This window comes from Ovis canadensis, chromosome 9 (genome assembly GCF_042477335.2).
Source record: "Ovis canadensis isolate MfBH-ARS-UI-01 breed Bighorn chromosome 9, ARS-UI_OviCan_v2, whole genome shotgun sequence".
Classification (NCBI taxonomy): domain Eukaryota; kingdom Metazoa; phylum Chordata; class Mammalia; order Artiodactyla; family Bovidae; genus Ovis; species Ovis canadensis.
Window position 1 is genome coordinate 76,159,221 of NC_091253.1, and position 12,272 is coordinate 76,171,492.

Here is a 12,272-nt window from a genome sequence, read left to right on the forward strand (position 1 = left end):
GGTGGCACTAGTGGTAAAGAACCCACCTGACAATGCAGGAGATATAAGAGCTGTGGGTTTGATCCCTGGGTCAGGAAGATCCCCTGCAGGAGGGCATGGCAATCCCATCCATTATTCTTGCCTGGAGAATCCCATGGACAGAGGAACCTGGAAGGCTACAGCCCATAGGGTCACAAAGAGTTGGACACAACTGAAGCAACTTAGCATGCATGCAGAGTGACCGTTATGTGTTTTTTCATACAGAGAATGATTTTATAGTTACAGTTATGTGATGTGTATGGTGATTTCTATTTTTCTGCTCATGTGATCTGAAGCAGAGGCCCAGATTCAAGAGACCTACTAGCTATTCTATTGGAGAAGGAAATGGCAACCCACTCCAGTGTTCTTGCCTGGAGAATCCCAGGGACGAGGGAGCCTGGTGGGCTGCTGTCTATGAGGTCGCACAGAGTCAGACACAACTGAAGAGACTTAGCAGCAGCAGCAGCAACTAGCTATTCTATCCACTTTTACATGACTTGCATGAGCCAATGTTTATAGGGAAACAGTGGTCAAATTTCTGAATGAAGGTCAAGGTTTTCCTATACATTCCTGTTTCAGAATTTTTCTTTCCTAACCTGTCATTTTGTGTTGGAAATTTGACTGTTGAAAAAGAACTAGAGAGAACATTTAAAAACAGACTGGAAAGAACTTAATAATAATTTACACAAGTTTTGATTCAAAATGTTTATCATTTAGATGGGTTGAAGAAACTACTTCACCTCTTTCTGATGTGAGTATTTGGCTTCATAAGGAAAATAAAAGCCCACAATTTGCATAAGTCAGATCAATTTTGTCTGTCTGGTTTTTTATGTTACATGAGGGCCACAGACTAGCTGGTACCCGAAATAATCTCTTCCTTATTTTCAAAGTCAGGTTTTCTAAAATTGTGTTTTAGAGGCCACAGTCTCTGAATCAGATGCTCTGTGTGATTTTGGGAATCTGTAATTTAAGCAGTGCATCCATTGATACTATGTGTCTCTAAACTCAAAATCTAATGTTTCAAACCAGGATCTTAAAAGCTGAAAAACAAAAGAAAAAACATCCTATTTAATCATTTTTAAGGCTCAAGCATATTATTGACTGAAATCTTGGGGTGCTAATAAATCTATTTTTGTGTCTTCCTTTTCTTATTAATTCCTTTATACCACAGATAGAATTCCTATAAACTACAGTGGGCACTGATGACATGAAAGAAATGGAAAAATAGACCCACTTAGGTAGGACTTTCTGCCTTGTGTTCATAGGAAAGCGGGAAAGAGAAGGAACAGAGTAGGTGTTGGTCTGCACCCTGCAGGCCTACAAACCCTGTGCTCAGCCTCAAGACCAAACAAAGAACTCAAGTCAGTGACGAAGACATCAGCGGTATAATGGGTAGGGTGAATCTTACATTTCTGAAGCAAGGTCCTGGAGAGACTCCACATCGTGTGCCACAGACAGCAGCGATGGGTAGGATATGACAGCTATCTTTGCAGCAGGGAGGGGAGGTTCCCAATTATAGGAGAAATTGAAGTCAGGTTGGCTCATCAGAAAAGGGGTATGCCCTCTCAACTGCCACTGTGATAAGCTATCTTGGTGAAGATGTTCTGATCTAAAGATAAGAACAATCACTAGCTGGGGAAGTCAAGTATGTGGGAAGGTCAGTTGTTTATGGGTAGGGTGTAGGTGAAGCAGGCACTGGTTTAGCAGCAGGGAATGTTCACAGAGCACAGGAACAGTTTTCTTGTGTGCTTTGACCATACAGAATGACTGAACAGAATACAATTGAGCATATTGGAAGAGATCACTACAAAATAAATAAAAACTGGGAGAAATTTTACTTACCAAATTTCTTAGTACCATTTTCTTGAGCTGTTTAGTAAAACAAAATTTTGTCTAATTAGCCAGCACACATGAACTACTGGGCTAATGTGATCTAACCACTTGTTCACAATTCATGTTGTGAATTGATTACCTCCACGAGTTAAGCTAAAGGCTTTGTATCAGTTATTAATTATAATTGAAGCTGAATATAATTAATTATATAATCCTGGAATGTTAGTATTAAATCCTATTCTAATCACATGATGAAACTGAATTATTATGAATAATTTACTTAAGTGTGAGTAAAACCTCTGTAAAGGATTTGTTGGACATTTTTATTAGGAACAACAATAAAATTACTTTCACCTATAAAATGATACATGTTAGACTTCAGGCAGTTATTAATTATAATTAGTGAAATCTGTCTCTTTTTTCCTCATATCATAAACTCTTCTTTGTTCCTTAACTCTTCTTAAATAGAATTGCCTGATAGACTGAAGCCAATTCTTTTCCTTCCCCTATTTTTCTGTAGTAATTTTCTTATAATTTTTGAATTATAATTCACATAGCTATTTTTTAAATAACTGCATAAAGTTAGTAGATTAGGTTCAGCAAATATAATACACAGCAAATGTATAAACACTCACCCATTCTTTACCCATATTTGATATTCAAAGCTGAAAAGGACATTTTTCCTCTGTGTGTGTAATTTAAATGATTTTTCATGGGGATCTCCAAGCACCTACTAACAATAGGTCAAACCAAGCAAATAAAATGAAATCTATTTGCCAACCCATCATTAGTTTATTAGCTATTTATATAGATGAAGAATCTCCCATTAACTTTTATAGTTTCAATGCCCAGCCCATTTGGGCCCTATGGTAATTATGCAGAAAGATAATATGAAGAGATGGAGATACATCTATTAATACATCATCTATTTTCTACATGTTCATGCCAGAACTGATAATCACTAAATATGTTATGAGAGTTGGACCGTAAAGAAGGCTGAGCACCAAAGAATTGATGTTTTTGAGTTATGGTGCTAGGTAAGACTCTTGAGAGTCCCTTAGCCTGTAAGGAGATAAAACCAGGCAATCCTAAAGGAAATCACCACTGAATATTCGTTGGAAGGATTGAAGCTGAAGCAGAAGCTCCAATACTTTGCCCATCTGATGCCATGTAAAAACAAAGAGAAAAGAAAAAAATCTCTTGATTGAACACAATAGACTAAAAATCAGATTTAACAAGGCTATCTCTTTCCAGGTCTTCAGTGTACCTCTGCAACTGTTGTCTCGTTTTATAACCTTCAGTTTCCCATGAATATAACTAGATCTTTGGGTGAAAGCATAATTTATCTGAAATAACAGCAGCTATCTGGATTTTTATTCTTTCTCAATGTTTTTGCTTTCTTTTTTCTGTCAGAATAGTTAAAAAGAGCTGACACTCCCCAAATCATGAATTAATAATTTATGCAAGTTAAGAGCTTTCCTATTTAAAACTGCTTTAAGATTTAAAAAAGTTAATATGGCAGGTGACAGTTTTTAATTTTGTGACTGGTTGAGGATTATTTTATGTTTTAACCTTTATTCAGTATTTAGTATTTTTGAAGTTCATTGTGCTCACTTTGGCAGCACATATACTAAAATTGGAATGATACAGAGAAGATTACCATGGCCCCTAAGTAGGAAGTCAAGAAACACCTGGAGTAACAGGCAAATTTGGCCTTGGAATGCAGAATGAAGCAGGGCAAAGGCTAATAGAGTTTTGCCAAGAAAATGCACTGGTCATAGCAAACACCCTCTTCCAACAACACAAGAGAAGACTCTACACATAGACATCACCAGATGGTCAACACCGAAATCAGATTGATTATATTCTCTGCAGCCAAAGATGGAGAAACTCTATACAGTCAACAAAAACAAGACCAGGAGCTGACTGTGGCTCAGATCATGAACTTCTTATTACCAAATTCAGATTTAATTGAAGAAAGCAGGGAAAACCACTAGACCATTCAGGTATGACTTTAATCAAACCCTTATGAATATACAGTGGAAGTGAGAAATAGATTTAAGGGCCTAGATCTGATAGATAGAGTGCCTGATGAACTATGGAATGAGGTTTGTGACACTGTACAGGAGACAGGGATCAAGACCATCCCCATGGAAAAGAAGTGCAAAAAAGCAAAATGGCTGTCTGGGGAAGCCTTACAAATAGCTGTGAAAAGAAGAGAAGTGAAAAGCCAAGGAGAAAAGGAAAGATATAAGTATCTGAATGCAGAGTTCCAAAGAATAGTAAGAAGAGATAAGAAAGCCTTCTTCAGTGATCAATGCAAAGTAGAGGAAAAGAACAGAATGGGAAAGATTAGAGATCTCTTCAAGAAAATTAGAGATACCAAGGGAACATCTCATGCAAAGATGGGCTCGATCAAGGACAGAAATGGTATGGACCTAACAGAAGCAGAAGATATTAAGAAGAGATGGCAAGAATACACAGAAGAATTGTACAAAAAAGATTTTCAAGACCCGGATAACCACGATGGTGTGATCACTTATCTAGAGCCAGACATCCTGGAATGTGAAGTCAAGTGGGCCTTAGAAAGCATCAGTACGAACAAAGCTAGTGGAGGTGATGGAATTCCAGTTGAGCTATTTCAAATCCTCAAAATGATGCTGTGAAAGTGCTGCACTCAATATGCCAGCAAATTGGGAAAACTCAGCAGTGGCCACAGCACTGGAAAAGGTCAGTTTTCATTCCAATTCCAAAGAAAGGCAATGCAAAAGAATGCTCAAACTACCTCACAATTGCACTCATCTCACATGCCAGGAAATTAATGCTCAAAATTCTCCAAGTCAGGCTTCAACAATACGTGAACCGTGAACTCCCTGATGTCCAAACTGGTTTTAGAAAAGGCAGAGGAACCAGAGATCAAATTGCCAACATCTGCTGGATCATGGAAAAAGCAAGAGAGTTCCAGAAAACATCTTCTTCTGCTTTATTGACTATGCCAAACCTTTGACTGCGTGGATCACAATCAACTGTGGAAAATTCTGAAAGAGATGGGAATGCCAGACCACCTGACCTAACGCTTGAGAAACCTGTATGCAGGTCAGGAATCAACAGTTAGAACTGGACAAGGAACAACAGACTGGTTCCAAATAGGAAAAGGAGTGTGTCAAGGCTGTATATTGTCATCCTGCTTATTTAACTTGTATGCAGAGTACATCATGAGAAACGCTGGACTGGAAGAAACACAAGCTGGAATCAAGCTTGCCGGGAGAAATATCAATCACCCTAGAAATGTAGATGATACCACCTTTGTGGCAGAAAGTGAAGAGGAACTAAAAAGCCTCTTGATGAAAGTGAAAGAGGAGAGTGAAAAAGTTGGCTTAAAGCTCAACATTCAGAAAACGAAGATCATGGCATCCAGTCCCATCACTTCATGGAAAATAGATGGGGAAACAGTGGAAACAGTGTCAGACTTTATTTTTGGGGGCTCCAAAATCACTACAGATGGTGATTGCAGTCATGAAATTAAAAGACCCTTACTCCTTGGAAGAAAAGTTATGAGCAATCTAGATAGCATATTCAAAGCAGAGACATTATTTTGCCGACTAAGGTCAGTCTAGTCAAGGCTATGGTTTTTCCATTGGTCATGTATGGATGTGAGAGTTGGACTGTGAAGAAGGCTGAGTGCTGAAAATTGATGCTTTTGTACTGTGGTGTTGGAGAAGATTCTTGAGAGTCCCTTGGACTGCAAGGAGATCCAACCAGTCCATTCTGAAGGAGATCAGCCCTAGGATTTGTTTGGAAGGAATGATGCTAAAGCTGAAACTCCAGTACTTTGGCCACCTCATGCGAAGAGTTGACTCATTGGAAAATACTTTGATGCTGGGAGGGATTGGGGGCAGGAGAAGAAGGCACAACAGAGGATGAGATGGCTGGATGGCATCATGGACTCGATGGACGCAAGTCTGAGTGAACTCCAGGAGTTGGTGATGAACATGGAGGCCTGGTGTGCTGTGATTCATGGGGTCGTAAAGAGTCGAACACGACTGAGTGACTGAACTGAACTGAACTGAAGTTCATTAGTTATAGTAATGCAAAGTAGGGTCTGGCTGCTCATTGCTCAAAAGCCAATAAGGTGGAGAAGCTGGTTGAAAATAATTTTCGCTTTTTTTCAGATGCCAACAATAGGGGCAGGGGGCAAAGGAATATCTGATCCAAAGGCTGACTTCCCTGAAACCAGTAGGTAAGAGCTTTTATAGACAGGGGCTAGAGGCAGAAACAGCACAGTCAGTTCTGACAGTCATCTTGAAATTGGTCATGCTGTGGTTTGATCAGTATCGTTCTGATTGTCTTAAGTACAGTGAATGTTCAGTTTTAGGGTCAGTTTGCTCCCTTTTTCTTGAAGCCAGTTCTTGGAATGTCGCAGCTTAAGTCGTGCCTACACTTTGGTGATCATGTCATTAATTTCTTCCACCTGGTGTGGCTTTCAGTATCTGTAGGACAGCTTACAGGATATATAGCTCAGAATATTATCGATAGCCCTGAGAAGGAAGTAAAGATCCTACTTTGCTTACTGACTAAATTGTTATTGCTTTGTCCTGTTTGACAGATTTTCTTTGCTTCTGCGTTTTTTCACTTCTCTAAGGTGAGCGCCAAAGAATTGATACTGTGGTGTTGGAGAAGACTTGAGAGTCCCTTGGACTGCAAGGAGATCCAACCGGTCCATTCTGAAGGAGATCAGCCCTGGGATTTCTTTGGAAGGAATGATGCTAAAGCTGAAACTCCAGTACTTTGGCCACCTCATGAGAAGAGTTGACGCATTGAAAAGACGCTGATGCTGGGAGGGATTGAGGGCAGGAGGAGAAGGGGATGACCGAGGATGAGATGGCTAGATGGCATCACTGACTCCATGCATGTGAGTCTAAGTGAACTCAGGGCATTGGTGATGGAGAGGGAGGCCTGGCATGCTGTGATTCATGGGGTTGCAAAGAGTTGGACATAACTGAGTGACTGAACTGAACTGAACTGAATTAAACTTATTCCTCAGCTAAGTTTTTGCAGAGACAAAAGGCAGGCTAAAGACATAGAGAACATAAGCCCTACATAGGGCCCTACTCCATTTCACTATAATTGTTAAAAATCTCCTTACAGACTATTTTTAGAATGAATATCCACTGTGTTTCATGGTCTGTGTCTGAATCTCCATTGAGTAATGCCGATGAAGATTACTTTCATTGCCTGTAATTACTCTCTGTCAATAAAGTAAAAAAAAGATTGTGTCTGATATAACTCCCTTGACCACCAAGATAGATCTCTATTTTCATTCTATATCCTTTTTGCTCATACTTTAAATTTCTTCATTCTGTAATCTCATATAATTTTGCTCAGAATTATTTAATTATATGTGTATCTTTAATTGCCCTCAGAATGTACACTTTAAGAGAGTCTTTCTGCTTTGTCCTTGTGAATATGTACTATGTATAAATAAAACAGTTCCTGGAATATAACAGATGCTTATTAAATATTTTTGAAGAAATATGTAGTTAATCCATAATTGGAAATGCACAAAAAAACAGTTTTAAGTTAAAACTCATTTCATTTTTATCACAGTTTTGTTATTGTTGTGATATGCAACAAAACAAAAATGATAGGGTTATTCTAAAATTCCACATTACAAATTAGGCTAAGATTTTACAATCCAATTAGATATAGTGTTTTTATTACATAAATAAAATTATTTATTGTCTTATAAACAAGAGAAAAAATGAAATGGAATTTATCTTATATTTGAGGTTAGAATATTGATGCTAAATTTAAAATATCAACAGAGGCCAAGCTTACTATTATTCCTGTAAATATTTTGAAAGATATATAGCCAATCATTTGTTTTCCACTTTTCTACACTCATGGCATATGCAAAATAAAACAGATACTATAGGTTGCATATAATAAAACATTCCCATTATAAGATAAGAAAAGAACGATCATTTAAAATTTATTATCCCAGGAGGTAATATTAGACATGGCAAACACTATTAGGAGGTCATTGTTGTAGTTTACAATTCTGTTCAACCAGGAGAGTTTGGATATTCAGCACGCTGGTCCATAGCAAATTTTCACCCAAGATTAATAGAATTGTTATAAGGAATAGTTTTAGGAAACACAATATTTTCTTATTTCTTTATCACTCTTAGTGATCTTTGTTCAACACTGTTTTCATATCCCTTGTTAAAAGCTCCTGGGAAACAGCTGCAAAACTAAAAAGTTGTTTTTCCATCTAGGTTGCTTTGTCACTGCTTGTTCACACCTGGCTTTGTAATGGGAGACGAGCAAAGGAAGACAACATGGGAGAATTGAAGTTTCTTTCTTTCTTTTTTCAAAATTTAATTTACTTTTTATTGAAGGATAATTGCTTTACAGAATTTTGCTGTTTTCTGTCAAACCTCCACATGAATCAGTCAGAAGTATACATATATCCCCTCCCTTTTGAACCTCCCTCCTATCTTCCTCCCCATCCCACCCTTCTGGGTTGATACAGAGCCCCTGTTTGAGTTTCCTGAGCCATACAGCAAATCCCTGTTGGCTATCTATTTTACATACGGTAATGTAAGTTTCCATGTGACTCTTTCCATACATCTCACCCTCTCCTCCCCTCTCCCCATGTCGATAAGTCTGTTCTCTATGTCATGTTTCTCCATCGCTGCCCTGTAAATAAATTCTTCAGTACCAATTTTCTAAATTCCATATATATGTTAGAATACTGTATTTATCTTTCTCTTTCTGACTCACTTCACTCTATATAATGGGTTCTGGATTCATCCACCTCATTAGAACTGACTCAAATGTGTTCCTTTTTTATGGCTGAGTAATATTCCATTGTGTGTATATGTATCACACTTCTTTATCCATTCATCTGTCGACAGACATCTAGGTTGGTTCCATGTTCTAGCTATTATAAATAGTGCTGCAATCAACAGTGGGATACATGTGTTTCTTTCAATTTTGGTTTCCTCAGAGTATATGCCTAGGAGTAGGATTTCTGGGTCATATGGTGGTTTTATTCCTAGTTTTTTAAGGAATCATCATACTATCTTCCATAGTAGATGTATCAATTTACTTTCCCACCAATAGTGCAAGAGTGTTCCCTTTGCTCCACACCTTTTCCAGCATTTATTGTTTGTAGACTTTTTGATGATGGCCATTCTGACTGGTGTGAGGTGATATCTCATTGTAGATTTGATTTGCATTTCTTTAATAATAAGCGATGTTGAGCACCCTTTCATGTGTTTTTTAGCCATCTGTATGTCTTCTTGGGAGAAATGTCCGTTTAGGTCTTTTTTTCCCACTTTTTGATTGGGTTGTTTGTTTTTCTGGCATTGAGTTGTATGAGCTGCTTGTATTTTGGAAGTTAATCCTTTGTCAGTTGTTTCATTTGCTATTATTTTCTCCAATTCTGAGGGTTGTCTTTTCACCTTGCTTATAGTTTCCTTTGCTGTGCACAAGTTTTTAAATTTAATCAGGTCCCACTTGTTTACTTTTATTTTATTTCCATTACTCTAGGAGGAGGGTCATAGAGGATCTTGCTTTTATTTATGTCATTGAGTGTTCTGTCTATGTTTTCCTCTAAGAGTTTTATATTTTCTGGTCTTTATTTAGGTCTTTAATCAATTTTTGGTTTATCTTTGTGTATGGTGTTAGGAAGTACTCTAATTTCATTCTTTTACATGTAGCTGTCCAGTTTTCCCAGCACCATTTATTGAAGAGGCTGTCTTTGCCCCATTGTATATTCTTGCCTCCTTTGTCAAAAATAAGGTACCCTTAGGTGCATGGATTGTTTCTGGGATTTCTACCTTGTTCCATTGGTCTACATTTCTGTTTTTGTGCCTATACCATACTGTATTTATGACTGTAGCTTTGTAGTATAACCTGAAGTCAAGAAGCTTGATTCCTCCAGCTCCATTCTTCTTTCTCAAGACTTCTTTGGCTATTCAAGGTCTTTTGTGTTTCCATATGAATTGTGAAATATTTTGTCTAGTTCTGTGAAAAATGCCATTGGTAATTTGATAGGGATCACACTGAATCTGTAGACCGCCTTTGGTAGTATAGTCATTTTCACAATAGTGATTCCAGGGACATGGAATATCTCTCCATCTGTTTATGTTATCTTTGATTTCTTTCATTAGTGTCTTATATTTTTCTGTGAATGGTGCTTTTGTCTCATTAGGTAAGTTTATTCCTAGATATTTAATTCTTTTTGTTGCAGTGGTGAATGGGATTGATTCCTTGTTTTTTCTAAATTTTCGTTGTTGGTATATAGAAATGCGAGTGGTTTCTGTTTGTTGATTTTGTATTCTGCAACTTTCCTAAATGCATTGATTAGCTCTAGTAATTTTCTGATACTATCTTTAGAGTTTTCTATGTACAGCATCATGTCATCTGCAAACAGTGAGAGCTTTCCTTTTTCTTTTCTATCTGGATTCCTTTTATTTCTTTTTCTTCTCTGATTGCTGTAGCTAGGACTTCCACAACTACATTGAATAATAGTAGCAAAAATGCACACCCTTGTCTTCTTCCTGACTTTAGGGAGAATGCTTCCAGTTTTTCACCATTGAGAATAATGTTTACTGTGGGCTTATCATATATGACCTTTACTATGTTGAAGTAGGTTCCTTCTATGCCCATTTTTTGAAGAGTTTTAATAATAAATAGGTGCTGAATTTTGTCAAAAGCTTTTTATGCACCTATTGAGATGATCATATGGTTTTTATCTTTCAATTTGTTAATGTGGTGTATCCCACTGATTGATTTCCATATATTGAAAAATCCTTGAATCCCTGGAATAAACTCAACTTGATCATGGTGTATGAGCTTTTTTATGTATTGCTGAATTTTGTTTGCTAAAATTTTGTTGAGGAATTTTGCATCTATGTTCATCAGTGGTATTGGCCTGTAGTTTTCTTTTTTGGGGTTGTCTTTGGTTTTGGCATCAGGGTGATGGTGGCCTCGTAAAATGAGTTTGGAAGTATTATTTCCTCTGTAATTTTTTGAAAGAATTTTAGAAGCATAGGCATTAGCTCTTCTCTAAATGTTTGATAGAATTCTCCTGTGAAGCCATCTGGACATGAGCTTTTGTTTTTGGGGAAATTTTTGATCACAGGTTCAATTTCAGTGCTTGTAATAGGGTTGTTCATAATTTCTATTTCTTCCTGGTTCAGTCTAGAAAGATTGAACTTTTCTAAGAATCTGTCCATTTCTTCCAGATTATCTATTTTATTGCCACATGGTTGTTCATAATAGCCTTTTATAATCCTTTGTATTTCTGCATTGATTGCTGTAACTTCTCCTTTTTCATTTCTAATTTTGTTGATTTGATTCTTCTCTCATTCTTTCTTGATGAGTCTGGCTAAGGGTTTGTCAATTTTGTTTATCCTCTCAAAGAACCAGCTTTTAGTTTTATTAATTGTTACCATTGTTTCTTTCATTTCTTTTTCATTTATTTCTGCTTGGACCTTTATGATTTCTTTCCTGCTACTAATTTTCGGGTTTTTTCTTCTTCTTTTTCCAGTTGCCTTAGGTATAAAGTTAGGTTGCCTATATGATGTTTTTCTTATTTCTTAAGGTAGGATTGTATTGCTATAAACTTCCTTCTTAGAACTGCTTTTGCTGCATCTCATAGGTTTTGAGTTGTGTTTTCATTGTCATTTTATTCTAGACGTTTTTTGATTTTCCTTTTGGTTTCATCAGTAACCTGTTGGTTATTTAGAAACATGTTGGTTAATCTCCATGTGTTTGTGTTTCTTATAGCTTTTTCTTGTTATTTATATCTAGTCTCATATCATTGTATCTCATACTTGATACAATTTCAGTTTTCTTAATTTTACTGAGGTTTGATTTGTGACCTAAGATGTGGTCTATCTTGGAGAATGTATAGAAGGTATATTCTTCTGCCTTTGGATGGAATGTCCTGAAGATATCAATGAGATCCATCTCATCTAATGTATCATTTAAGACTTGTGTTTCCTTTTAGATTTTTTGTTTTGATGATCTGTCCATTGGTGTGAGTGGGGTATTAAAGTCTCCTACTATAATTGTGTTACTGTCAGTTTCTCCAATTGTGTCTGACTCTTTGCGACCCCATGAATTGCAGCATGCCAGGCCTCCCTGTCCATCACCAACTCCCGGAGTTCCTCAGACTCACGTCCATTGAGTCAGTGATACCATCCAGCCATCTCATCCTCTGTTGTCCCCTTCTCCTCCTACCCCCAATCCCTCCCAGCATCAATTTCTCCTACTATGATTGTGTTAGTGTTTGTCTTATGTATTGAGGTGTTCCTATGTTGGGTGCATAGATATTTACAATTGTTATGTCTTCCCCTTGGATTGATCCCTTGATCATTATGGAGTGTCTATCCTTATCTCTTGGA

At 37.2% G+C, this 12,272-nt stretch overlaps 1 non-coding gene across 1 annotated transcript; it reads left to right on the plus strand.

Annotated features, from left to right (window-relative positions):
• Positions 1-3,457: 3,457 nt before the first annotated feature.
• LOC138446365 (U6 spliceosomal RNA) lies at positions 3,458-3,563 on the plus strand. The gene has a single exon (XR_011259301.1). It is a non-coding gene; the product is annotated as a U6 spliceosomal RNA (small nuclear RNA).
• Positions 3,564-12,272: the final 8,709 nt, after the last annotated feature.